This window comes from Lissotriton vulgaris, chromosome 2_1 (genome assembly GCF_964263255.1).
Source record: "Lissotriton vulgaris chromosome 2_1, aLisVul1.2, whole genome shotgun sequence".
In the NCBI taxonomy this organism is placed as follows: domain Eukaryota; kingdom Metazoa; phylum Chordata; class Amphibia; order Caudata; family Salamandridae; genus Lissotriton; species Lissotriton vulgaris.
In genome coordinates this window covers 974,014,858-974,039,792 of record NC_141687.1, presented here as the reverse complement: position 1 = coordinate 974,039,792, position 24,935 = coordinate 974,014,858, and positions in this window count along the sequence as shown.

The window sequence follows — 24,935 nt, the reverse complement described above, 5'->3', positions numbered from 1 at the left end:
TAAACTCTGGAGCTACTCACAACAAAGGTCACTTACTGGACCCTGTGTTCACGAGCACCCCCACTATGCAAGCTAGTGAGTCCCTTCCCCTCCCCTGGACGGACCACTTTTTAGTCTCCTTCCAACTACCAGGAACTTTTAGGAAACCTCAAAAACCGCCCACTTACACCAGGGACAGGGCCTGGTCCAAGCTCCCCACCGAAGAATGAGCCAGGACCCTAAAGTCAACTACCCCTGCCTATGCAGAAGACCCGGCTATCGCCAATAGTAAATTTAGAGAGTGGATTACTACCTCCCAGGACTCCGTACTCCCATTTAGAACTCGGGAGGACAAAAATGGGAAACCAGGTTCCGCCCCGTGGTACACCCCGGAACTTCGATTACTACGCAAAAATTGCAAGAGAGCCGGCTATGGAGGAAAGACTGGCAGCACGCCAGCAAGGAAGCCTACCAAAACTCAGTTAGATTATACAAAACTGCCATTAGGCACTCTAAAGCTTCCCATTACGATACTCGGATAAAAGAATCCACCAACTCAGCCAGGGAATCTTTCCTAATCGTAAAAGAGCTACTGAAAGTACCAACCACTCCTTCCTCCAACACCCCCCCTGTGGACCGAAGCAACGAATTAGCCACCTATTTCAATGACAAAATTGCCCGCATCTTAGCTTCCCTTCCCCCTCCCTGTCCCTCTAGCCACATGGACAATGATTCACCCCCCAGCCAGATTGGAAGCAGCACACGCCCCCAACTTGTGACATTTAGGCCAGTAACCTGCAACGAGGTAGAAGTAACCATGGCCAAAATGAAAAGCGGATCACCTCTGGACCCTGCACCCATTAGATTCCTCAAAACCGTAGCCCCCGTCATCGTTCCCACAATCACGGAACTTATTACCAGCTCACTTGCCCAGGGATCTGTTCCCGCTAGCTGGAAGAGCGCAGTGGTGAAAGCAGTCCTTAAAAAACCCCAGCTGGACCCAGCAGATATGGCAAACTACCGGCCAATCTCACTCCTCCCTGGCATTAGCAAGGTAGCCGAGAAATTGGTCAACAGACAATTGTCTCAGTTTCTCGAGGCAAATAACATCTTACGGCAATGCCAAACTGGGTTTCGCCCGGGCCATGGCACAGATACCGCCCTTCTTGCCGTCATCGAGGAGGCAAGGCGCATTTTGGATTCAGGAGGGTCAGTGGCAGTGATCCTCCTGGATCTTAGTGCAGCCTTCGACACAGTCAACCATCGTGTCCTCCTCCATCGGCTGGCGGCAGCAGGGCTCACCGGGACGGCACTTAGGTGGATAGAGTCCTTCCTTGCCGGGCGCACGTTCCAGGTATGGGACGGCAATCACCACTCCTCCACCCTCCCCCTCACGAGCGGGGTCCCTCAGGGATCTTCCCTGAGCCCTACGCTTTTTAATGCTTATATGGCCCCCCTGGAAGACGTGGTGACACCATTCGGTATAAAAATTGTGAGCTACGCCGATGACACACAGCTGGTCGTCTCCCTATCCCAACTAGACAACCACCCAGACAACCTGGCAAACTGCCTCACGGAAATCCATGGTTGGATGTGTGAATCATCCCTAAAATTAAACGGGTCAAAGACCGAAGTGATGCTCATAGGAAAGCAATGGGTGACCATCCCCCCAGCGGTCTGGCCAGACGTGTTCGGGGAAATTCCCACCCCGAAACATGAAATCAAGACCCTAGGAGTCTGGCTAGAACCCGAGCTTTCAATGAAAACGCAAGCGGCCAAAACTGCAGGAACCTGTTTTGGGCTTATGCGCACCACCCGCAGGATTCTTCCTTTACTCCCACCCGCATCCAGGAAACTACTAGTCCAAGGGCTCATACTGTCACGGTTGGACTACAGTAACATGGTCTACCTGGGAGCCCCTGAGGCCACCCTGGCGAAACTGCAACGTACACAGAATGCAGCAGCCCGTCTACTCATGAACCTTCCCTCCAGAGTGTCAGCTAAACCTGCCATCAAGGCCCTGCATTGGCTCCCTGTGCGCCAAAGGGTGGAATTCAAAGCCATGTGCACCGCATACAAACTGATCAATGGAGTTGGCCCTTCGATCCTCAGCGGCCTGGTCACTCCTTATAAAGCACCCAGATCCCTGCGGTCCGAGAATGAGCACCTAGCCAACATCCCCAAATTTAAAAAGACACGCACTGGAGGCCGACGCTTCTCCGTGAAAGCTTCCACTGGATGGAACTCCCTCCCACGCACCCTCAGACTGTAACCCAGTTATTTGATTTTCAGAAAAAAATTGAAAACACTTCTATTCCCTAAATAACGTCCTCCCCCTCCTTTCCTCCCTCTCATCTGGATAACAAATCTTTATAGCGCGGGGATGCCCTCGGGTCACCAGGCGCTTTACAAGTCGTTAAATAATAATAATAATAATAATGTGATTTGGTTATCTCGTCTTTGCCCAGGTCCGACATTAGCCACATGTTGAAATCACCTGATAGTATTATTTCTGGTTCAAGGGATCCGATTTTCGCTCTTAGTACAGTTGCTATTGCTTCTTCTGAGAAAGATTGCCTTGATAATGTGTTTGGACGGACATAGGCATTCATTAAGAGCAGGGTCCTGCACTGGGCTTTGTCGGAGGTGAAGGAAATTCCCATGCACTGGAGGGAATGTGATGAACCATTTAAGTCCCATGAAGCGATTGCGTTTTTGATGGATATGTAAATTGCTAGGCCACCACTGCCTCTTCCCGAAGATTTCAGTTTTTGTGCTGGAATATGATGAGTTTTGAAGCCTTCGATTTGCTGCGGTTCGAGGAGCCATGTCTCTTGAAGTAGTAGTATCTCGAATTCCTGAAAATAAGAGATTATGGCTTTGTCTTCCAGTTTGTTGGCTAGTCCGTTTATGTTCCAAGAGCATATCTTTAGAGGGCACATATTTAGGTCCTTTACACTGTTATTCTGTCATCGTAACAGGCGAGTTGTATTTAGGGTGCCTGCCAACCATGACCATGTGCCGACCTCGTCCCGATCCCTATTTGGTGTGCGCCAGCCATCTCTCAATTTTCTTTGTTTGTCTTCGCGGGTGGGAGTTTTATTGCATGCGCCCCTGAGGACTGAGTACACTTCTCCCCTTTCTGCCCGTGTGTGCTTAGGTTCTTGATTTGCCAGCAAGACATGTGGGTATCCCGCTACCCTGCCAGGTTGTAGCAGTATGCCCCACTGCTTGAAGGTGTCTGTGTGCCCTAGGATGGTGTTCGTTACCTCTGCCGATCTCCAAGTGACCTATGTGGTTTCTACATGCTGAAATGCCCATGTGGCAAGTCATATGTTGGAAAAACTGAACGTAAGATCAAGACAAGACTGAATGAACACAAGTCAAATATTCGTACAAAAAATTTGAAGTCTACTGTAGCTACTCATTTTCTAGAGGCCAACCATAACATTTCGCAATTGCAATTTGTGGTACTTCAAACTGTGGAAAAAATCGAAGGCAGAGACAATAATCGTTTTCTCCTACAAAGAGAGAACCATTGGATTTACCTACTTAATTCGAGCAAGCCCCATGGGCTTAATGAGCGTATCGAATTTCTGTGTTATCTATGAAGCCTTTCTTTGGTTATACTGGATAGTTTGTATGGGTCTTTCTATCCACATTCAGCTTTTGCACAATATATGGTTTGTATAATTTTTGTTTCACCATTAGATTGAAAGACACGACAGCTTTCCGATGTTTTGTTTGTAAACAATCGGCACCTACCGCCGATTGGCTGGTTTACCGATCACGTGATCGGACAATCTAACGAATCAAACTGAGTCACACACACTAGTCCAGACTCAATTAATTTAAACCCACTGCGATTGGCTCACACTTCCTCGAACTTTTTCGCGCCAGATAGGAAGGACAATTCGTTCACGAACAGTGTACAAACGCGTTCTGCGTATTACAAGTAAGCAACAACAGCGATCTATTATGCTTAAGACCTTGTTTTCTTATCGTGTTAGCGCAAAATAACAGCGCCTTTACTCTTATTTTTCACAGAATATCGTTTGATACCTTAGAACTGCAAAGCATAACACGTGAGACCTGTTTCATGTTATTATGATTTTTTTTGCATGTACACACTCGAAGGGAGAGCACTGAATGTGGTTTTGATGCCGATATTTTGTTTCATATAGTGTTACTATATTATGTGGGAGACTCATAGATTTTATTTCGTCTTGCTTCTAGCCATTGTCCCGGATGAAGGGCTTACAGCCCGAAATACATTGGACTGTGATTTATGTTATCATGATACTATTTACAAAATTGGAAATGTAATACGAACGGATGTTGATGGATTCAAAAGAATTTTCCTGAGAATTTGAATATATGAAATGAATTCAAAACGTTGCATGAATCTTTATTTTGAAATAATTTGAACTTTCTGTGAGTGGAGCGCCAAGGGATGCCTCCAGTGGATATTGGAGGCACTTGTTCTTGTTATTTCAACTGGTCGGCCTTGACAAGAGACGCCACCTGGGCTGCAAACCTCTTTAACATTTACTAACTAGCTACCTTTGTGTGTTGACCTTAACACAGAACTTTGCTGTGCGACAAATCAATTTATTTAGTTTCATTTATTTTGCCATGACTTGGTGCAATGAATTCCATTGATGTAATATCTTGTGTGGTTATACCATTTAGCAGACCAGTGGCTTGTATTAGTTTTAAGATGTTACCACGATTGAGAATATACTGGCTGCCTTTGGACTCGTACTCCGGGTAGAAGAGTGTAAAGTTGGAGTCGCCACATGAAGGGGACTTATTCAGCCTTGAATTTGCCTCTGATGTTTGGGCGCAATTCCCATGATCTGTGCTTGCCGAGGGATCAAGATTCAGTGCCTCCTTCTGATCGCTAGGGCTCTTTGGGTTTTACACCCTACGGCAGCTCCCTTATGTCTCACAGGGCTTACGCCCTGATGGTTTTTGACAGAGCTGTTGGTATGCACCTGATTTGAAGTGATGCTTTGGTCGACTTGTTTTGCAGGGTGACGGCCTTTTTTGGCCCTGGACCTTTACGTCCTGCGGCAGAGGAGTATTTGAAGGAGGCGTGTCGGTAGTTGTGATTTGCTCCCTTGACCCACTGGCCGCCTTTTTTCCTAAATTTATCTGTGTTGATACCTTTTCTGTTGGCATGGGGGAAGCCCCGCTTGTCCTGCTTTTCCTTTCAAGCAGTGTTGGTGGTTCTTCTAATTTAGTTCTTGATTCCTCAGTACCTTTTGGGTTAACACACTCTGTAGCTGTTGGACGTCTAAGGGTGTTAAACAACGGGTAAAGGCTCAGCTCTTGTTTACGTTTACCCAGTTTATTGCGGCCTTTCCGCTTCCTTTGTCTTTTCCCCTTTCCCACTGGATCTCCCCATGCTTGTTCGATTGGAGATAGAGGGGAGGAATTTGCTCTATCGGCAGTTGGAGTTTTTTCCTGTTCACTCTTTTGACAGACAGTCCCCGATGTGTCATTTGGTTGAGGAAAATCGATTTCTGTGACTCCTCCTTCCTTTCAGTTAGTTCTCATTTTTACTATGTTGTCCTCACTTAGGACGCCGTCACTACAGTTTCCCGGGGGGGCTTAAGATATGTAATTTCTTTTAGATCTGCCAAAAGGTTTTCCATTATCCCTGGGAGTGTGCTAAGTTTCTCTATTATTGGTGAACAGTCACATCCTTGTTGCGGGAGGTCTGCTGCTGCCTGGGCCCGTCTGATCAAGCTATTGAGGTTTGAGATCTTATCGTCGATTTTGACTACGTAAACGGCCAGTGTATTCAAGAGGCTGATTTGTATATCCATTTTGTTAGCTTGATAGGTCATTGCTTCAGCTGACCTTGGAGGATATCCAAGGCAGTGGCCCATGCCTTTTCTTGAGTGTAGTCCTCGTTTTTCACTTCCTTTTTATGACGACGATGGCCCAGGGTTAGCAGGGATGGTATTTCCGTATGAGTGCAGCATTTTTTCCCATTCCTTTGACTCAAGGCAGGAAAGATCTTTTTCTGCTGGTTCAGTTTCCTCTATGAGTGTCATGGGCTCAGAAACACTGGCTGTAGGTTGTTCCCGTTGGACGTGATCAGTTTCGCCGTCCTCAAGTGGAGAAGAGATGTCGATGTCTTCCTTCTTCATTTCCTTTTTACTAGCTTTTTTAAGATAAGTTATGGGATCGCGAGTTTGACTGCAAGGTATACTGAAACTGGCCTCACGAAGGGCAGGGTTGGTTGCAACTGAATTTCTCATTGTCCCTCCATTTGGTTCGGTTTGAAAGTCCTTTATACTATGGGTAGCTTCGAACAGCTCTTGGTGGGTTACAATGGACTTAATTGCTGGACTTCCCGGACAATTTTAAGAGCAGAGGGAACCTGCCGAGGGGATATTATGGGTGGCCTAGAGTAGGTCCAAAAATTATATATCACTCTGAACCCAAGGGGATATTTCAAAGACACATAGTAGAAAGAGTTATATCAAAATATGTTTTATTATACGTTATGACAATTCATTCTTTTTTTCTCATTTTCTAGGACAGTTTAGGGTTATAAATACACAATAAAACGAATTCCTTAAATGGAATAACATAAGTACTAGACAGCGCCCCTACTCTCGTAGTTTCTCTCACCAACACTCACACAAACATTCAAAAACAATCATACTTCACTTCACACAGTTGCCACCGATGTATAAGATGGACAAGAGACAAGGTGGTATACAGTCACAAGGAGGTTTTTTGTAGGTTCCAGAGATGGAACAAGCGCCAACGCACGTTTCGGTGTGTCGGGCTACACCTTCATCAGGGCGGAGGGGAGTGGGGCGAGAGACAACTGAGGGCCACAGGCGATAGAAGGTTTCCTGTTGAGGTAATATGTTAAAATAACATTAGTCAAGTGAATATCCAAGAGGGGTTCAGAGTGATCAAGTTTTCAGTAATAGAGACACAAATTTACCACAAAAAATAGTAAGAGTTACACTCCAGGAGTTAACGAGACTTGATGGCCCGCATACAGTTAAAACTCACACCCACAGGAAGCAGTTCTGAATAAGGGGAGGTTGGTAGGGGTATCTCAATTACCTTAAATAGATAGAGGAGGTCGTGGAGCGACAGACTTCTGCTCGCTGGGGGGTCTGGCGGACTGGTAAGGTTTATTGTGGTTACCAGGGCAAGAGGCAGTGATGAGATATCAGGCGGAGTTAATGTTCCTAAATCGGAGAGTTTGATAAGAATGGGATCAAGAGACATGGTGGACGCAAATAATTACAGAGTACAGGATAACACAAAGAGGGGAGGGAATTTTAAACCTAAAGAAAAGGAGTGGAGCATTTTAGGGTATGGTCTGACACTTACCTCTAGTAGAGGTCACACTACATGTGAATTCTAGAATGGAGAGAGGGAAGGCACGTTCCTCTCGATGGCTCTCGGGGTATAAATTAGGGTGGTGGAGAATCTCTCCTAGAGGTAAAGAATACATACAGGGGCTATAAGGTCAGGGGCTGGCTCCCAGGGGTAGAGCGTTAGGAAAAAGTGGCCAGGGGGATACAATGAGGAGCGTCTTACCTATTAATTCAATAGGGCACACCTGCAGTTTGAGCGATGCACATCGTCTTTGTTTCCAGGTGAGAATCTCTCCTAGAGGTAAAGAATAAGTGCAGGGGCTATACGGTCAGGGACTGGCTCCCCAGGGTAGAGCGTTAAGGGAGCGTGGCCAGGGGGATACAATGAGGAGCGTCTTACCTATTAATTCAATGGGGTACACCTGCAGTTTGAACGATGCACGCCGTCTTTGGTTCCAGTGGAGGGTTCACGGGAGGAGGGGGCAGGATTGAGGATGCCCGTTTCTCTCAAAGGGCTCCCAAAAGGCGTAGTGGGTAAAGGGGATAATGTCTCCTATAGGGGAAACAAATGAGGCGTGGGTAGATTAGGGCACAGACTCTCGCCAAGTTCGAGGCTGAAGGAGCAATATCCAGGGATCGATATCGCAGAGTGGTCAAGGATCGATATAACAGCGTGGGAGCAGGGAAGTTTCTTACCTGTTTTAGGGAGATCGTTCCTCCGGGAAACACATCGGCCGCTTGCAGGAGGACTTCCCGGAGCCTTGTCTTCTAAGGGAGCTCCCACTTCAGACTTGCTGATGCCAGACGAATGACTGCTAACCACGTTTCCACCGGGACCGCCCTTTTTGATGTTAACTATGGGGCTCAGGGAAATTGGCAAGCCCAAGATATCCTTCTTGCTTGAATAGACAACTGACCCGGCGTCTTTCAGAAGCGCAAATTTTGTTGTTATTTTTGGTTGGTTGCTAAGAGGTTTACAGGCCAGCCTGACCGAACCCTTCGCGGAAAGTTGTGAGGTATTATCTATAAAGATTTCAGGGTCAGTCAGTGACAGATCTACGATATGATCAGATTCCGTACTTGTCAGCGTAATTTCACCTCTACGTTTCTTTTTCTTTTGTGGTGCACTGTTCCTTAGCCTGCCGGATCTCATCCCGAATGGACAGGATAGAGAGGCAGGATGGAAAAAGTGATCAAGTGGCTGCTTAGGAGGGTGGCGAAATGTATTTGAAGACAAAGAGAAGGCTGAGATTTCGAATGCTTTACACCTTTGCCTTTAATCCCCCTATAAACCACTTGTTAATTGCGCTATCTATCAGCGTCCCCTAAGCGCCTCTGGCTGTGCATGAATTCAAATATGCTCAACAAGTTCACCCAAGGGTTGGGTAGGAAGGGAGACGTATGGTGTCAGCTATTGGTTCAGCAAGTAACAGCCCATTAAGTGCAGGGATCCGCTGATGCGGATATAACACGATACCTTAAATATCTCACCCCGCTCTACCCGCTCACCGTTTGATTCTGCCAACGGTCCTCAGCAGCTCGGCTTTCCCTCACCCTCCCTCACTCGTGGGTGTTTAAGCCGTATGCCGTTTGCTGTTTGCGGTTTGTTGTTTGTTGTGCAAACTTGCACAGGGGGGGGCAGTCTGGAGACAGACTCAAATGTTATATTATGGCAGGGAGTCAACGGCAAGAAGCAAAAGGCGGGGCGCCTTCAGGGCTTCAATTCAATTCAGGCTTCAATTCAAATCAATTCAGGGCTTCAACTCAGTGCGCTCGTAACGCTTTGTGGCGCCTCTCCTTGCATCGCCCTCCTGGCTGCACCTCCCCAAACCTCACCTTGCCTCTCCGCAGTCCAGGGGCAGGGCAGGTTGGGGGTTCCCCTGACACCAATACACCGCGCTGCAGTGCACCTCTTGCTGACTCTCCTTGCAGTGCCCTTCACCTCCCTTTGCCTTGCCACCGCCGCAGCGGCCACAATCCTAACTCAGATTGTAGGATCCCACTGCAAGTATCAGGAGTGTCAGGAGAGTCGGCTTGGCTTGGCTTAGCTCCTAATGCAGGCTGCTGAGTTTTGCGGGTTTGTGAATGGCGTTTCGGCGTTCGTTCAGCCGTCCGTTCGCTTGCCTGCTTGCCTGCTTCCGCTGTGGTGTCTGCCGTTCTGCAGCTCTCTACTGCACTCTGCTGGGCTCTCTCAAAATCCCAGTTGTGGGAGTCTTGTAAATAATGTAGGATTATGTATTGTCTATTTCTTGTGCACAACCTGCTAATGTTCCATGACAATATTTGTACAAGGGCTTTTTCATCTCTAACTGTTACCCCCTGTATTTGGGTTTTAACAACAACTAACTTAATTGTATCTCTGTCAATACATTGTCTGAGGTGTACATGATGCTTCTGAGGATTCTCCGTAGGCTTCCCCTTCTCACAGACCCCTCCCTCTCCTCCTGTGGAGAGCCCTCCCAATTTTCTTGTGCACATAACAGCTGTCCTTTGCAGTTAACCAAAGAATGGCTAGAATACCTCAAGCGAGTAGACTTAATGAAAACAAAAGGGGAATTGATGATGAAGAAAGCAGAAGCTGAGAGAAGATGGTAAGTCTTAATAGGCCTGTGACCTTGTTTACCTTACCAGGGGCCTACTTTATATTGCCTCTGTTTAACTTTTTTGAAGTGGGCTTGCATGTTTTGATATTATTAATCAATTCATCCGCATCTTTGCACTTGCTTAAATTGTACATTTTATTGTAATACATCACTGTTAGTGTGCAGGAAACTTCAATTGTGTAGTAGCACCTAAAATTTTAAGCTCAAGCTCATTCACCTGTTTTCATAGTTCCCATTGTCTCTCTTAGGTTATACAGGAGATGTCTGACCTAATTTAAAAATTAAATCCCTTTGCCATGAAGGATTTACATGTTAGCACTTTCATCAATATCTGCTCCTTAATCAAGTATGCTATGACGATCACTAATATCATCTGAGGTTTTCTCCAATCAAGATTCCCCTTTAAAGGATCCCTGTGTACTCTCTGAACATCCCCCGCTACACAGACTCTCACATCCTCTAGGGGGACTACTGAATTTCAAAACCTCCCCTTCAGCGCCCTTCGTGACATTTAGGATCCTGAGGTTATTTCTTCTGTAGCTGTTTTCCAACTATTCAAGCTTCTCATACAGTTCACACTCCTTTTGTTTTATTTTCAAAATCTCCTCTTTGCTCTGCACTACTGATTCTTTAAATTCACTAACTGCCTTCTCCAACACTTGGGTCCTTTGTGCTAAGGTGTAAAATTTTGCTCTAGAGTATTACGTGACCCTTGAATCTCTTTCTGATTTTCTTCATACCTAAGAAATATGAATTTAATTTCTGTCGCCAATAATAGCAGCATATTTCCCACTGTTGAGGCAGTGGGGTTTGTTTGATCTAGCTGAGTTTGTTTGAGGTCTTAATATATCAAGTTACAAGGGGCACTTCCTTCACTTTCTTCTGATGTCAATCTTAGAGTAATGTGGGGAGCAAGTCTTGCTCCATTGATTCCTGCAGTAAGCGTTCTACCGTCTATCTGGGGACAGCGCTCCCCCGACTCCCCTGACTTCTTGTATCTGTTGATCCTGTAATCTAACACCACATACTCACCTGGGCTCATACATTTATTCACTACGAACTGATAATACCTGCTGGCGTCATGTGTTAGAATAATTTCTCAAGATTAGTTAACTCTAGTCCCTAACCAATCTTTCACTGATCAAAATGTCTTTCCTCTGATCAATGGACCACTAGTTGGAACTAGTTGATGATGAAATGACATAAGATTTTAAATATACTTACACATTAGAAATGATTACAGAGTTGTGATGTCTTTTAAAGTTTTATCTCAGATTAAATTCATGTGAACCACTTACATAGTACAGGACAAACTCCATTCTCACAGGAAGGAATATTCAAATAAGTCAATCAAGTGCATTCATTTATGCTTTGCAATGACACTGCATGAAAAGGAGAGGACAGAGAGAAAAGCTCATAAGCCCATACACAGATGTAGATATAATTACCTACTGAGTTGTGAAATCCAACTCCCAGGCCTAAGAAATGGGAAGGGTCCCCCAGGAAAGGTCTGGCGAACAAAGGTTTCAGGACAGGAATCAGGACAGGACAGACAACCTCTCTATCACGGCATTGCGTAACACCCCTCCCTGACACTCTCTTCCTCCTTGAAATTCTTCCGCGATCTTCTTCTACAATTTGCTTAAGGTAATTGGTTCAGTAATTCGATTCTTTTTCAGCATCTAAGTCTGGGACTTCTCCATGCTCTCTGACAGAATACTGGCCTCTGGCATCTCTAGTCTCCAGTATAACTTAACTAACTAAGAAGTACCTCAATTATACTTTTCTGTATGCTAGTACCACCCATTATTGTTTCAAATTCATGAAACGCCTAACTGTGATTGGACAGGCAAGGGAAGGTGATCATCACACCATGCTTATTTTCTCATTATTTCTTTAAGTTCTGTATTTAAAATCCCACCCTTTCAAGTTGTATACATCAGTCTTTATTCCCAACCGTATTCACTAGGCATGGGCGGATTTCGCGGATCCACGATCCGCAAATTTGCGGATTTGCGTATTCGCGGATCGGCAAAATCCGCAAATTTGCGGATTTGCGGATTTGGATTGCCCTCGTGAAAGTCAAGGATACAAAGGCCTCTATCCAGCATCACAGCTGATTTTCGACGGTAGATTTGGGAAGAAGGCACATCTGCCCAGCCTCAATGACGCTCACGATTGTTTTTGGGCTAATGAATGAGTCACTGAATTTGAGCTTCAACTAGTTCCAGCGACCATGTGCGTGTTACTATGCAATCACCCCGAAGGGCGCAGGGGTCCCTTGAGTGAGCTATCATAGTGGGTAAATGGCGGGAAGACGGTGCACACCGCGAGTGTGTGAGCGGGACCAAACATGCGGGGCTTCCATGCGAGTTCACATGCCGCTTGTGTGTATAAAAGGTCAGAGACCGATCAGAGCAGCAGATCAAGAGAAAGAAGCTCCTGGTCACAGGAACAGCACGAGGATTGCGCTCGTGAAAGTCAAGGATACAAAGGCCTCTATATATGTGTAAGAGGGACCAAACGTGCGGGGCTTCAATGCGAGTTCATGCCTCTTGTGTGTATAAAAGGTCAGAGACCGATCAGGAAGCACTAATAGATAAAATAAAGCAGGTGCTGCTTTATTTTATCTATTAGTGCTTCCTGTTGAAGCTAACTTAGCTAACTTAGTAACTATTTTAGGATGGCGCTGGCAGCTTACCGGCGCCATCCTAAAATAGTTACAACTTCAAGCTTGAAGGCTTGAACTTTTGCCCCTAGAATCCGACGCTCGCGGATTCGCGGATTTTCGGTGAATTCGCGGGAGTTCGAGGATTGAGGATTTACCGAAAATCTGCAAAATCCATGAGCGGAACGGATTTTGCGTTCATGTTTAGTAATCACAATGTAATTGTCACATTTTTTGAAGAAAAAAAAACAGTAGTTCTCAGGGACTGTCGTTCAGATTCCCATGAAAGTAGCAGTTTTCAGCTTTGGACGAGGTTCAAGTTGGCATGGTGTCTTCCAGTTAGGTTGCATCATGCATGCGTATCAGAACGAGAGGGAATAGACTGTGGCTTATGACTGCAGGCCCATAATAAGCACTACTGAAAGAGTAAAAAAGACAAATGTTAAAATTAAAAATAAATGATTTCACAGTATACCACATATCTCTACTCTAATGCCATTTACTTAACATTATTCTTCCCGCATTAGCATTAGTAAAATAGCTGGAATTAGTTTTCAGCAAGCAGGTGGCAAGCATGTGAGTTTTAAGCTGCCATCTTGTTAGCTACTGCACAAGTGCAGAAAGTTTCCCTCAAAGCATAGATAAGTCACACTACGTAGGTGCAGTAGACGCATGCGTACTAAAGAACTTCAGTTAGCGGCCATTTTAGCATCACTCTTGAGTTACTGGTTAGTAAAACATATAGGCAAGCTTCGTTCTAATACTCAAGTGTTGTCTAAATGCATGTTATTTCCACAAACAAGTTTTAATACGAGGTTATTAGTTACATGAGAAGATTGCGTCCAAGCAAGTCTCCTTTTTCACGAGACCTTGCTGCATTAATCCTCTCTCTGATGGCATTTTAAAGCCATCACCAAATTACCCAATCCCTCATCAGATGTCAACTTTAGCAATTCTCAGTTTCACTTCCCTTTCAGTTTGTGCACTTATCATTGTTCTTTAATCCTTTTATTTTCTCATATAACTTGCCTTTCATCTCTTCTAACTGTATTTCTTCATAATATTTTTTGTATGCCTTTACATTTATTTCATATCTCCTCCTTCACAATTTATTAGTACAACACTTACATCATATTATTATTGATAATACTATTATTTCTATACCTACTATAGGGAATACTATTTGTCCTAGGAGACTTTTCCCTATTTTATAAAAACAATTCCCTAATGAAGAAGTACTTTTTGTTAGTTTTTCCCTTACAGTGTCAACTTCTGGTTGTTTCAATTCTTCTTGCATTTTTGTAATAATATTTATATAGCCTTTGATTTCTGTGCTTTTATCTGGAATGTAAGTGCAACAATGTTGCACCCAGTGAAGTAGTGTGGCTCACTGGTTAGAGGCGGCAGACCCGAGAGCAGAGGACGGCCCGGGACCAGGGTTCGATTCCCGGCGCGGCAGGTTTCTGGACCAGGGTCAGCGAACTCGATAATTCTCTCGCCTCGGTGCCCACTCTGATCAGCGATCACACTCGGCAACTCTGGGCACTAGCTTGCCTCATCTTCACTAACGGCCCCACCAGACCGCTGGGGATGCCTGGTCTCACCCTGGAGATACCCATTAAGAGACCATCTCTCAGGGAAGCCAGGAAGGGTTTCGCAGCGGTCGAAGCGCCTTGGGACCCTACGGGTAAGTAGTGCGCTATATAAATGCCTATACATTTACATATGTTGTGCCTTCAACATTTTACAGACTCTGCCATCTTTAGCTAAGAGTACATCAAGCGCAAGTCGATTTTCCAAAACCGTAGACCTAATCACAACCATTTCTGTATTAATCATCAAGAAGCCTCCAGCAGTATCAGTCGATAGAAGATCAACTACTGTTGACAATTGACAGATTCTATGAGAATTTAGTATGACTCCTATTGAAGGTATCAATGCACTGATTATGGCACCTATTATTTCTGAAATACTAGCTCTCTTTAAACATGTTAGTCCATTAGTGTTTTCATTGCTTCCAGTGATTCTTTTGACATGATAAATTTTTGAAAAAAACAATTCCAAAAGAACAACTCCCATACCACCTGGCAGGCAGCTTATAATAAGCTTTATTGCCACACACGTCGTAAATCCCAGGAAATACTAGATCAGTTCCCCCTTTCACTCCCCAACCTCCCAGAATAAAGAAGTTATGTTCACATTCACTGGAACCAATAAATACATTATTATAATATGTCTTTAATCTATGGAGGCATATTTTCCTTGTCTTCACAAAATCTAGAGCCATTGCAGCATATTCTTTGCCAGCTGTATAAATTCCTTCCTGTTCTGCCCATGATGTAATATGATGTTTCTGTTCTATAGCTATTCATTGAAAATCCTGCCTCCTCTCTTCAACTAAATTCAAAAACACTTTTTCTTCTTCACTTAATGAACACCTTAGATTATCTTTATGTGCCCTTTCTATATCTAGTGACTTCATTGTTAGGAAAAATTCACCCATAAACTGTGTGTCTAAACTACATTTACTGGGTTCATATTCTTTCAAATAGGAACTTCTGTAAACACTACATCTATATTACAATAATAATATTGTAATTTCCCTGTTGACAACGCACTACAAGAAGTGCCATATGTTAAAGGTAAATGGTGATACGTTACTCCTTCAGCTACTGATGAAGGTAATTTCATACAAACATAACAATCACTAATCTCTATTGTCTCAACATACTGGAATAACAACTTTGTGATTACGCTTAAGGAGGTATTATTCAGTTACTGTGGTGTAAATGTATCTCATCTGATGCTTCTAATTCTACTCTATCTCCTTTCAAGTTAGCTGTCTTTTCATTTAGATTAGTGTCATTCTTTTTTATCTGTTATCATAAGATAAGGAACTGCTAGAGTTAAAAATAGCCAAACTAGTATCACTAATATCAAACTACATATACAAACCCTACAACATCTTTTTATACAATTGTTTTTGGTCTTTCTGTAACTATAGTCTCAGACATTTTGATTACAAGAAGATTTCTCTTCGTTCTTTTAATTAGTAATCAAATTCTTTAAGTACTTCAAGGAGGTCTCACTTCCCCTTCCTCAATCTGTTCTACGTTTGCTTCTTATTTAGATTCCTAATTTATGTCTAGATTCTCATACTCTTCTAGAATGACATAGGTCCAATCGGGTCCTTTGAATTTATTGTTTAATATTTTCAACCTTGAACTTCTACGAATGTGTTTAGCAATTAACTGTAACTTCGTTTACTTGTTCTGGATCTTTATTTATTGTTTTAAAAAGATATCTTAATCTTTTGACCCCACTTGGCCAATTGTCACCTTTTCTGACCCTTTTGACTTGCACTGCTTTTTCACCTTCTTGATCTCTTTCAAGAGCTCTTTTGTTTTCTTTTCATTATGGCACAACTTGATTTTCTTTGTTTTCTGATTTCCTTTCTACTTGTCCTTGTTCAGGACTTGTCTGTGTTGCTTTTTCAACCTGGACTCGTTCTTCTGTTTCTACCTCTTCCTGTTCGGGTACTCTGTCAAGTTGTTCTTTTTCTTCTTCTTCCCGAACTTGTTCTTCTACTCCCAACTGGACCTGTTCAGGTCTTACTACACTTTTGTCTTTTGCCGCCTGAACGTGTTCTTCAACACCTGTCTGTCCCTGCTCAGGTCTTATGACTTCTTCGTTTGCATGAGCATGTTCTTCTGTCCTTATCTGGTCCTGCTCAGAATCTTCAGTTTCTTTGTTCAATTCTTCCTGAGCATGTTCTTCTATAACTGTCTGATCCTCACTATTCTCCTGTTCTTCTAATCCGTGACTTCAGGTGTGTCAACTATAGGTACCCAATCCTCCTGACTTGTGCTTGGTTGTTTGTTTTCAAACTCTGTAGAGTACCTTGCTGCAGGCTCTTTGACTGTACAACCTTCAGCAGCTTCAACTGTTTGCCTTAGTTGTGGTCTTTCCTCATCAGCAGCTGGCACCCTTTTTGAATGACTAGCATGTACCCAGTTTGGTAGGCCTGCACACTTCACTGCTGTGGTAGTGACCAGTATGACTTGTCTTGGCTCATTCCACCTTGGGGCTAGGCACAACTCTCTGGTGTGATTCTTTATTACCACCCAATCTCCAGGATTCAAATCATGAGCCTGGTCACTGTGTATTCTCCAACCTGGTGAGAGATAGAATGCACAAGGTCAGCCAATCCTTGGCAATAGTCCAATACCATATCATCAGTTTTATTCAGCAATTTATGTCCAGGTATAAATGCCTGTCTAATTATGATTTCATGAGGATTCAATCCTGTGTTCCTGTCAGGAATAATTCTGAGTCCCATCAGAACAAGAGGCAACGCATCTGGCCAACTCATTGAAGTCAATGCACACATCTTTGCCAATCTTATCTTTATTGTGCCATTCAATTTACTACCACCCCAGAAGCCTCTGGGCGGTATCCACAGTGCAGTTTCTGTTCGATCTTGAATGCTTCACAGACTATTGGATTTATTTCATTGTTAAAGTGAGTTCCTCTATCTGATTCCAAAGTTACTTGAGAACCATATCTAGGGATGAGTTCCCTCAGCAATAGTCTAGCAACAGTTATGCTGTTGTTTCTCCTTGTGGGGTATGCCTCCACCCACAGTGAAAACAAACATGCAATGACTTAGACGTACCTTAATCCTTTGCAAGGTAAGGTAGTAGTGCTATGAATTCTAATTGTAGCCTCACAAATGGTCCCTCTGCTTTGCCAATTCTTCCAACAGACCACTGTTTTTCTTCCTGGATTTATTTGCTGGCATGTTAAACATCTCTGGCAAAGACTCTCTGCGACCGCACTAAATCTCGAATTGTACCAATCTTGTCTGAATAGTCATATCATTGCATCCCTACCTACATGTGCGTCTCCATGATACATTCATGCATTTGTGAAAGCAAACAATCTGGCATGGCTGGTCTGCCATCATGGTACACCCACACACCATCTGCTTCCCTTTGTTTACAACCTTGTCTTATCCAATTTTCCTTTTCACTTTCTTCCACTTCTTCCTGCAACTGTCTCACCTCCTCCCATGTTTCAAGAACTGAAAATGACATAAATTGGCAGCTGATTCCACTTGTTCCCATTTTTCTGTTTATTGACAATTCGCTTTTAGCACAATACTGAGCAACTTGGTCAGCGTAACGATTACCAATTGTCACTTTGTCAATTCCTGACTGGTGAGCAGCACACTTGACCACTGCTAGTTCGGTTGGAAGTTGTAGTGTTTCCAATAATTCCTTAACAAATTTTCCATTTCTAATAGGGGATCCCGAAGAAGTCATGTATCCTGTTTGTGACCACAACTGGCTATAATCATGCACAACCATTTAACCATATTGGCTATCAGTATATATTGTTACTTTCTAATTTTTCCCACTTTTTGAGGCTTTAATTAAAGCAATCATTTCAGCTACTTGTGCAGATTTGACTCCAGGTAAATAGAAAGCTTCAACCCTGGTCAATTTGCATACAGTGTAAGCTGCACTCAGTCCACCTACTTCAACTCTTAAAAAGGAGCCACCAACGAATAATTTGTGTTCTGTCTCTTTCAGTGGTTCTTCCTGTTTGTCAGGACATGGTTTAGTGCACATTTCTGTAACATCTAAGCAGTCATGTTCAGTATCATCCTTCACATGTCGGGTCTGGCAATAGGGTACCTGAGTTCATTATCGTACATCTGATCACTGTCACATTCTCTGCTCCTAAAATGATTCTTTCATACTTAGTCATCCGATTAGGGGTAAGGTGTTGTGTTTGAGTTCTTGTTAACAAAATCTCTGAATGTGGAACATATACATTTAATGGATGTCCCATCACAATTGACTCCCTCTGTTCAATGCTCATACAGGCAGCAGCAACTGCTTTTAAGTAGCCTGGTAAAGCTGAAGCCACAGGATCCAAAGTAGCTGAAAAATAGCCTACTGGACATCGACCTAATCCATGTCTTTGTTTTAAGACTGGGGAGTGCACAACCTTCTCTCTCACAACAGAACAGTGCACATTCTTTTGAATAATCTGTCATTCCTAGGGCTGGGGCCTCTCATAAACAACTTCACAAATTCAAAAAGGCTTCTACACTTTCATCATCTCAAACAATTGTATGTTTTGCTCTTTTCCGCGTCATTTGGTTTAAAGGCTTCGCCAGTAAGGAGAACCCAACAATCCATTGTCTACAGTATCCCACCACCCCCAGCAACATCCTGATCTCTCTGTGTTGGGGTAGTTGCATTTGTCTAATAATTCTGATTTTCCCTGTGGTTACTATCCTTACTCCTCTTTCAATTTGATGTCCCAAATATTTTACTCCTTGTTTGCAAAAATTTAATTTTTCTGGAGATACCTTGTGTCCTCTGTCAGCCAAATGATTTAATAGTGTAATTGAATCAATGACACAATCATCTCTGCATTTTGATGCCACAAGCCGGTCATCAATATACTGTACTAAAACTGAATTTTGGGGCCTAACTAACTTTTCTAGACACTTTTTCAAAATCTGATTAAAAATAGATGGACTTTCAGTATACTCTTGAGGAACACGATTCCATCCTAAAATACGATCCTCAAATTTAAACCCAAAAAGGTACTAGCTTTCAGGGTGTAAAGGAATCGAAAAATAGGCTTGACACATATCAATAACGGTGAACCAGCCAGCATTCTAAGGTATATGATATAAAATCACTGCTTGATTTGGCACCACTGGACAACAAGGTACTACAATTTTTCCTTAAATCTTGCACTATCCTGTACTTCCCACTAGGCTTTTTGAGACCTATTATAGGTGAATTACAAGGACTACTCATTATTTCTTGTAGAATGCCTTGCTCAATTATTCAATCAATTTCAAAAGCTACTCCAGCTTTCACTTCTGGACTCATTTTGTATTGTCAGGTGTTTGGATAATCTGCACCTTCTTTCACAGTCACTTTCACTGGGTCTACATTTGCCATTAGACCTATTTCTTGTCAGGTGAAATCCCATACTTCTGGATTTACTCTTCTGGTAAGTCTTTTTCTGTCATTAATGAATACATTTCGTCAACTTCAGTTCCTTGCTTAGTTAGCATAATTTTTTTAATCATATCTTTGTCAGGGGTTTGAAAAGCAACACCATCGGGTGTGCAATAAATTGTGCACTTCATTGTGCACAAAAGGTCTCTACCTAACAGATTCACCGGACTTGAATCGCACACTACAAACTTCTGCATATCTTTGAAGGTTCCATTTTGTACCTCCATAGGCTTTGTCATTTGGGTTCTAATCTTCTGATTAGCCACTCCAACAACTTGGATAAGTCTCCCGAGAGGGGTAGGCTTGGGATGTCTACTGTTCTCATAGTAGAACAGGTAGCCCCAGTGTCCAATAGAAAGGTGATGTCATCACCTTCCACCTTCCCATCTACAAATGGACCTGTCTGCTCTACCGGTAATATAATACAAAAAGGAGCTAAGAGGGAAATTCGGGTGCCTATGGGATAGCCCTCCACTCAATCAAATTAAATATCAAAAAATCCCTGTACCCTGGACATTGGTTAGCATTCATCTAGTTGGTATGAAAACATAGTTTGCTGAAAAAATATACTATTTAAATCCAATATCACCCCCTATCTATTTATGGTTCGTTGTGTGTTCTCTAATGCCTGACAGTCCAAAACAAAACACTGTTTGTAACTGCAAGCGGAAGATTCCGGGCAGAGTTGAACTCGACAGTAAGCTACCAGCCTTTTTATTTTCACCAGTAATCCTTGCTGTTCTGCCAATTTCACTTGTGCCCACATCATCTTTTCTTTCAGCTTCTTATGCCTATCCTCGTTGTCATCCCTACAATACTTAGCGTACTTTAATATCTCATCTATGGTCTTACTCTTCCAACAAATCTTATACTGTTGAATCATCTAACTAATCTCAGGTTTTAATCCAGTAACAAATTGATATATGAAATGTCCCATATCTCCAATACTCTCAAATCCACTATACACGTAATAGGCATGAATAGATTCATTTGGCTCTTGAGTAGTTCTATCTATTTTTATCCAATCTGTTTCTTCTAGAGGTACCTTTCGTTTAAAAAATGTAATTACTTTATGATATTTCTTCATCACGTCATCTGAGGGTGCTCTTGTTTTTGGATCTCTTGGATATTCTTCACTAGGCCAATCAACGGTGATCTTACATTCTGTCCATACGTCTGCAGGCACCACTATATCAAACAAACCATCTAAATCTTTCAACAAAACCTTTCAAACCTTTGCAAACTTTTCCAAATTGTCTATATCGTTCAACTGGCTTCCCTCTCAAATTTGAGAACTCATTTTTAAAGACAAAATATTCTGTAGATTCCATGGAACATGTACGTATCCTCCACCAGGTACCTCTCTCATAGGGCATAATCTTTCTATTTTCCCTGTTTCTTTTATTAGATATGCAGTAGATGCTTTCTTTGCCTGTGCTTCTTCGTTTTTCCTTTGCAATCTCACTCTCCACTTATCAATGTCTCCCCATTTCTGCAAAATATTCAATAATTATTTCACTTGCAATTTTCTTCCTGACACATTCATATTTTCCAGATCCTTGTCAGTAAACTCCACTCTGTACGGCGCCTGTAATACATTTTATGTCCCTATATCTTTTCCCAACTCAGAGGATAATTCAATCAATTTCTTGTGAAACAACCTTGCAATTCTTGTTATATTCCTGCAAACAAACAACAATTCTTCTTCATCATAAGTGTTCAGTCTATCTATTCCGACATTTCCAGCAACCAATTCTTCCAATTCTACTTTTAATTTATATAAATATCTAATATTTTAGGAGGTGAACTCTGTTTTTCAATTACTTGTACCCATCTCTCTAAATCTTGTGTGGTTACTGATGTGGCACTCCTTATTCCCTAGGATGTTACTGTCCTTCCTTCCTTTGAACTGCTAGGTAAAACTCTTTTTGGGGTTTCACTCACATTATTTCTTGTCAGTAATCCACTAATGAAATTACTGAATCACACTCACTGGTTTGGTCATCAGTTATTATGATTTCTTTTCTGGGATTATTTAATGGCATTACTGTAGTTGGTATTTTTAGACAATTTAATTTATCTCCGTATAAAGGGCCAACATAACCTATAGTTACAGGTATTTTAAATGCTTCAGAATTTACATTTATTTGGGTAATTTTCTGTATTAATTCTTCCCTATTTTTATTCAAAGCTTCTTTTTCCTGCCATACAGTACTCTATTAACTGTTGAGTCATGTACAATCTGCAGAATCAATGGAGTTCCTAAAACTGGGGGACTTGGGATAACTTTACGTGGTCTTTCTTGATACGGTGGAGGGTTTTTATTTTCCTGATTTCTCCATACATTTTTCTAGACACTCGGTGAATATAACAATAATCCGCAAAATCTCAATTTTTCCTGACAGGGCTTCTCACACCAAGAGTCGAATGGAATTTGAGCATACAAATTTCACTAGCCAATCAAAATTTAGCCCTTATTCAGACTTCCAATAAGGCTTCAGGTGACGCTCGTAATCTGACCAATGCAAGCGCGGCCTTTTGAACGACATCAGTTCTGCTCCTGACTACGGACCCCTTCTTTACAATCTGCGTTTGTCCCACACCCGTTGTTTCCACCAATCTCAGTGCGGCTCACTGTGACGTCAGTGCTACTCCGGCTACTGACCCGCCCTTCACAAGATAAATTCCTTAACAACAACATATAAACATTTGCTACTCTGTCTGTTTCACTAAATCAAGGAATAGTTAAATTTTCTTTACTGCAAGTAAAACCTTCCACTCACTCTTTTTCGAGTAAGACCTTCCGTTTACTTTTCATATACTGCATGAAAAATGTTCAGTTTTACTTTTCAATCAAGCTCAGAAGAACCTGCTACTCCTTCGGTGTTACCCTTATTAGGTGCTATAGCACAAAGTTTCAGCAGCAAACTCTCTGCTATCAATCAATCTCACTTTCACACAAAATAATCCCTAGTTCAACACTGACAGCCCTACCTAGCTTCCCAGTGTTATGCCAACAGATGAGTAACCTCACTGCAGTGTGGTTTCTATCATCGCCCGCTATGCAATTTCCCGGGTATTCTGGACAACATAAAGCAAAACATAACATAAACAAATACTCAAAAATCAATACTTATCACGAAACTAGTCAATAATAACCATAGCTCTGCTACCAGAAAACTGATATAGCGGGTTACCAGCAACAGGTAACCTAACACCACATACTCACCTGGGACCATAAATTCATTCACAACACACTGATAATTTTGGCTGGTGTCATGTTTTGTATAATTTCTCAAGATTAGTTATCTCTAGTCCCTAACCAATCTTTCACTGATCAAAAGTTCTTTCCTCTGGTCAATGGACTATTAGTTGGAACTAGTTGATAGTGAAATGACATAAGATTTTAATGTACTTACACATTAGAAATGATCACAGAGTTGAGATGTATTTTAAAGCTTTATCTCAGATTAAATTCATGTGAACCACTTGCACAGTACAGAACAAACTCCAATTCTTACAGAAAGGAAGATTCAAATAAGTCAAATCACGTGCATTCATTTATACTTTACAATGACTCTGCATGATAAGAAGAAGAGGACAGAGAGAAAAGCACATAAGCGCATACACAGATGTAGATATAATTACCTATTAAGGTGTGAAAACCAACTCCCAGGCCTAGGAATTGCTTTGGGTCCACCGGGAAAGGTCTGGCGAACAAAGGTTTCAGGACAGGAATCAGGACAGGACAGACGACCTCTCTTTCACTGATGCTTGTGTAGCACCCCTCTCTGACACTCTCTTCCTCCTCGAGACTCTTCTGAGATCGTCTTCTAAATAAATTTGCTTAAGGTAATAGGTTCAGTAATTCGATTCTTCTTCAGCATCTAAGTCTGGGACTTTCTCATGCTCTCCGACAGCATTCCGGCCTCTGGCATCTCTAGTCTCCAGTATAACTTAACTAACTAAGAACTACCTCAATTATACTTTCCTGTATGCAAGTACCATCCATTAATGTTTCAAATTTATGAAACTCCTAACTCTGATTGGACAGGCAAGGGGAGGTGATCATCACACCATGCTTATTTTCTCATTATTTCTTTCAGTTCTGTATTTAAAATCCCTCTCCTTAAGTTTTATACATCTGTCTTTATTCCCACCCGTATTCACAATGTAATTGTCACATTTTTAGAAGGAAAGAAAACAGTAGTTCTCAGGGACTGTTGTTCCGGTTCCCATGAAAGTAGCAGTTTTCAGCCTTGGATGAGGTTCAAGTTGGCAGGGCGTCTTTCAGCTAGGTTGCATCATGCATGCGTAGCAGACGAGACGGAATAGACTGTGGCTTACGACTGCAGGCCCATAATAAAGACTATTGAAAGAGTCAAAAAGACAAATTTTAAAATCCAAAATAAATGATTTCACTGTATACCACCTATCTCTATTTTAAACCCATTTACTTAACATTATTCTTCCCGCATTAATAAAATAGCTGGTATTAGGTTTCAGCAAGCAGATGGCAAGCATGTGAGTTTCAAGCGGCCATCTTGTTAGCTATTGCACAAGTGCAGAAAGTTTCCTTCGACGCATAGATACGTCACACTACGTAGGTGCAGTAGACGCATGCGTATTAAAGAATTTCAGTTAGCGGCCATCTTAGCATCACTCTCGAGTTACTGGTAAGTAAAACTCAAGTGTAGTGTAAATGCATGTTATTTCCACAAACAAGTTTTAATACGAGGTTAGTAGTTACAAGAGAACATTGCGTCCAGGAAGTCTCCTTTTTCACGAGACCTTGTTCCATCACTGTAATTTCTGCCAATAGCTGGTATCTATTTGAGGTCATAACTTTCACAATGTCACTGCTGTTGCCTTTCACCCTGACCTCAGAAAATAAATACTTTGCTGTATTTTTGTCACTGATTCTGGCTTACCAAACTCCTTAAGAGACCCCCTTATTCAGAGCATTCAGGGTAGAAGCTTCTGACTGACTTGCCACTTTGTCTGCTAAATCCTTATTCAGAAACACCTTAAAAAAGAATCTCACCGAAGGAGTAATTTACAGTCTTTGCTGTGTCTTTACATCCAAGCCTCTAATGTGTTTATTCAAAGGATTCCCATTGTCGTTCTAAGTCAATGTTAAGTAACCCTGGGCGGAGTTCGCGGAGTGGGGCTTCGCGGAGCTACGCGAAGTGGGCGAGAAACTACGCCCACCTCCGCACTCCGCGTAGCCCCACTCCGCAAACACCACTGGCCGCCAGCCCCGCCACCCGCCTCCCAC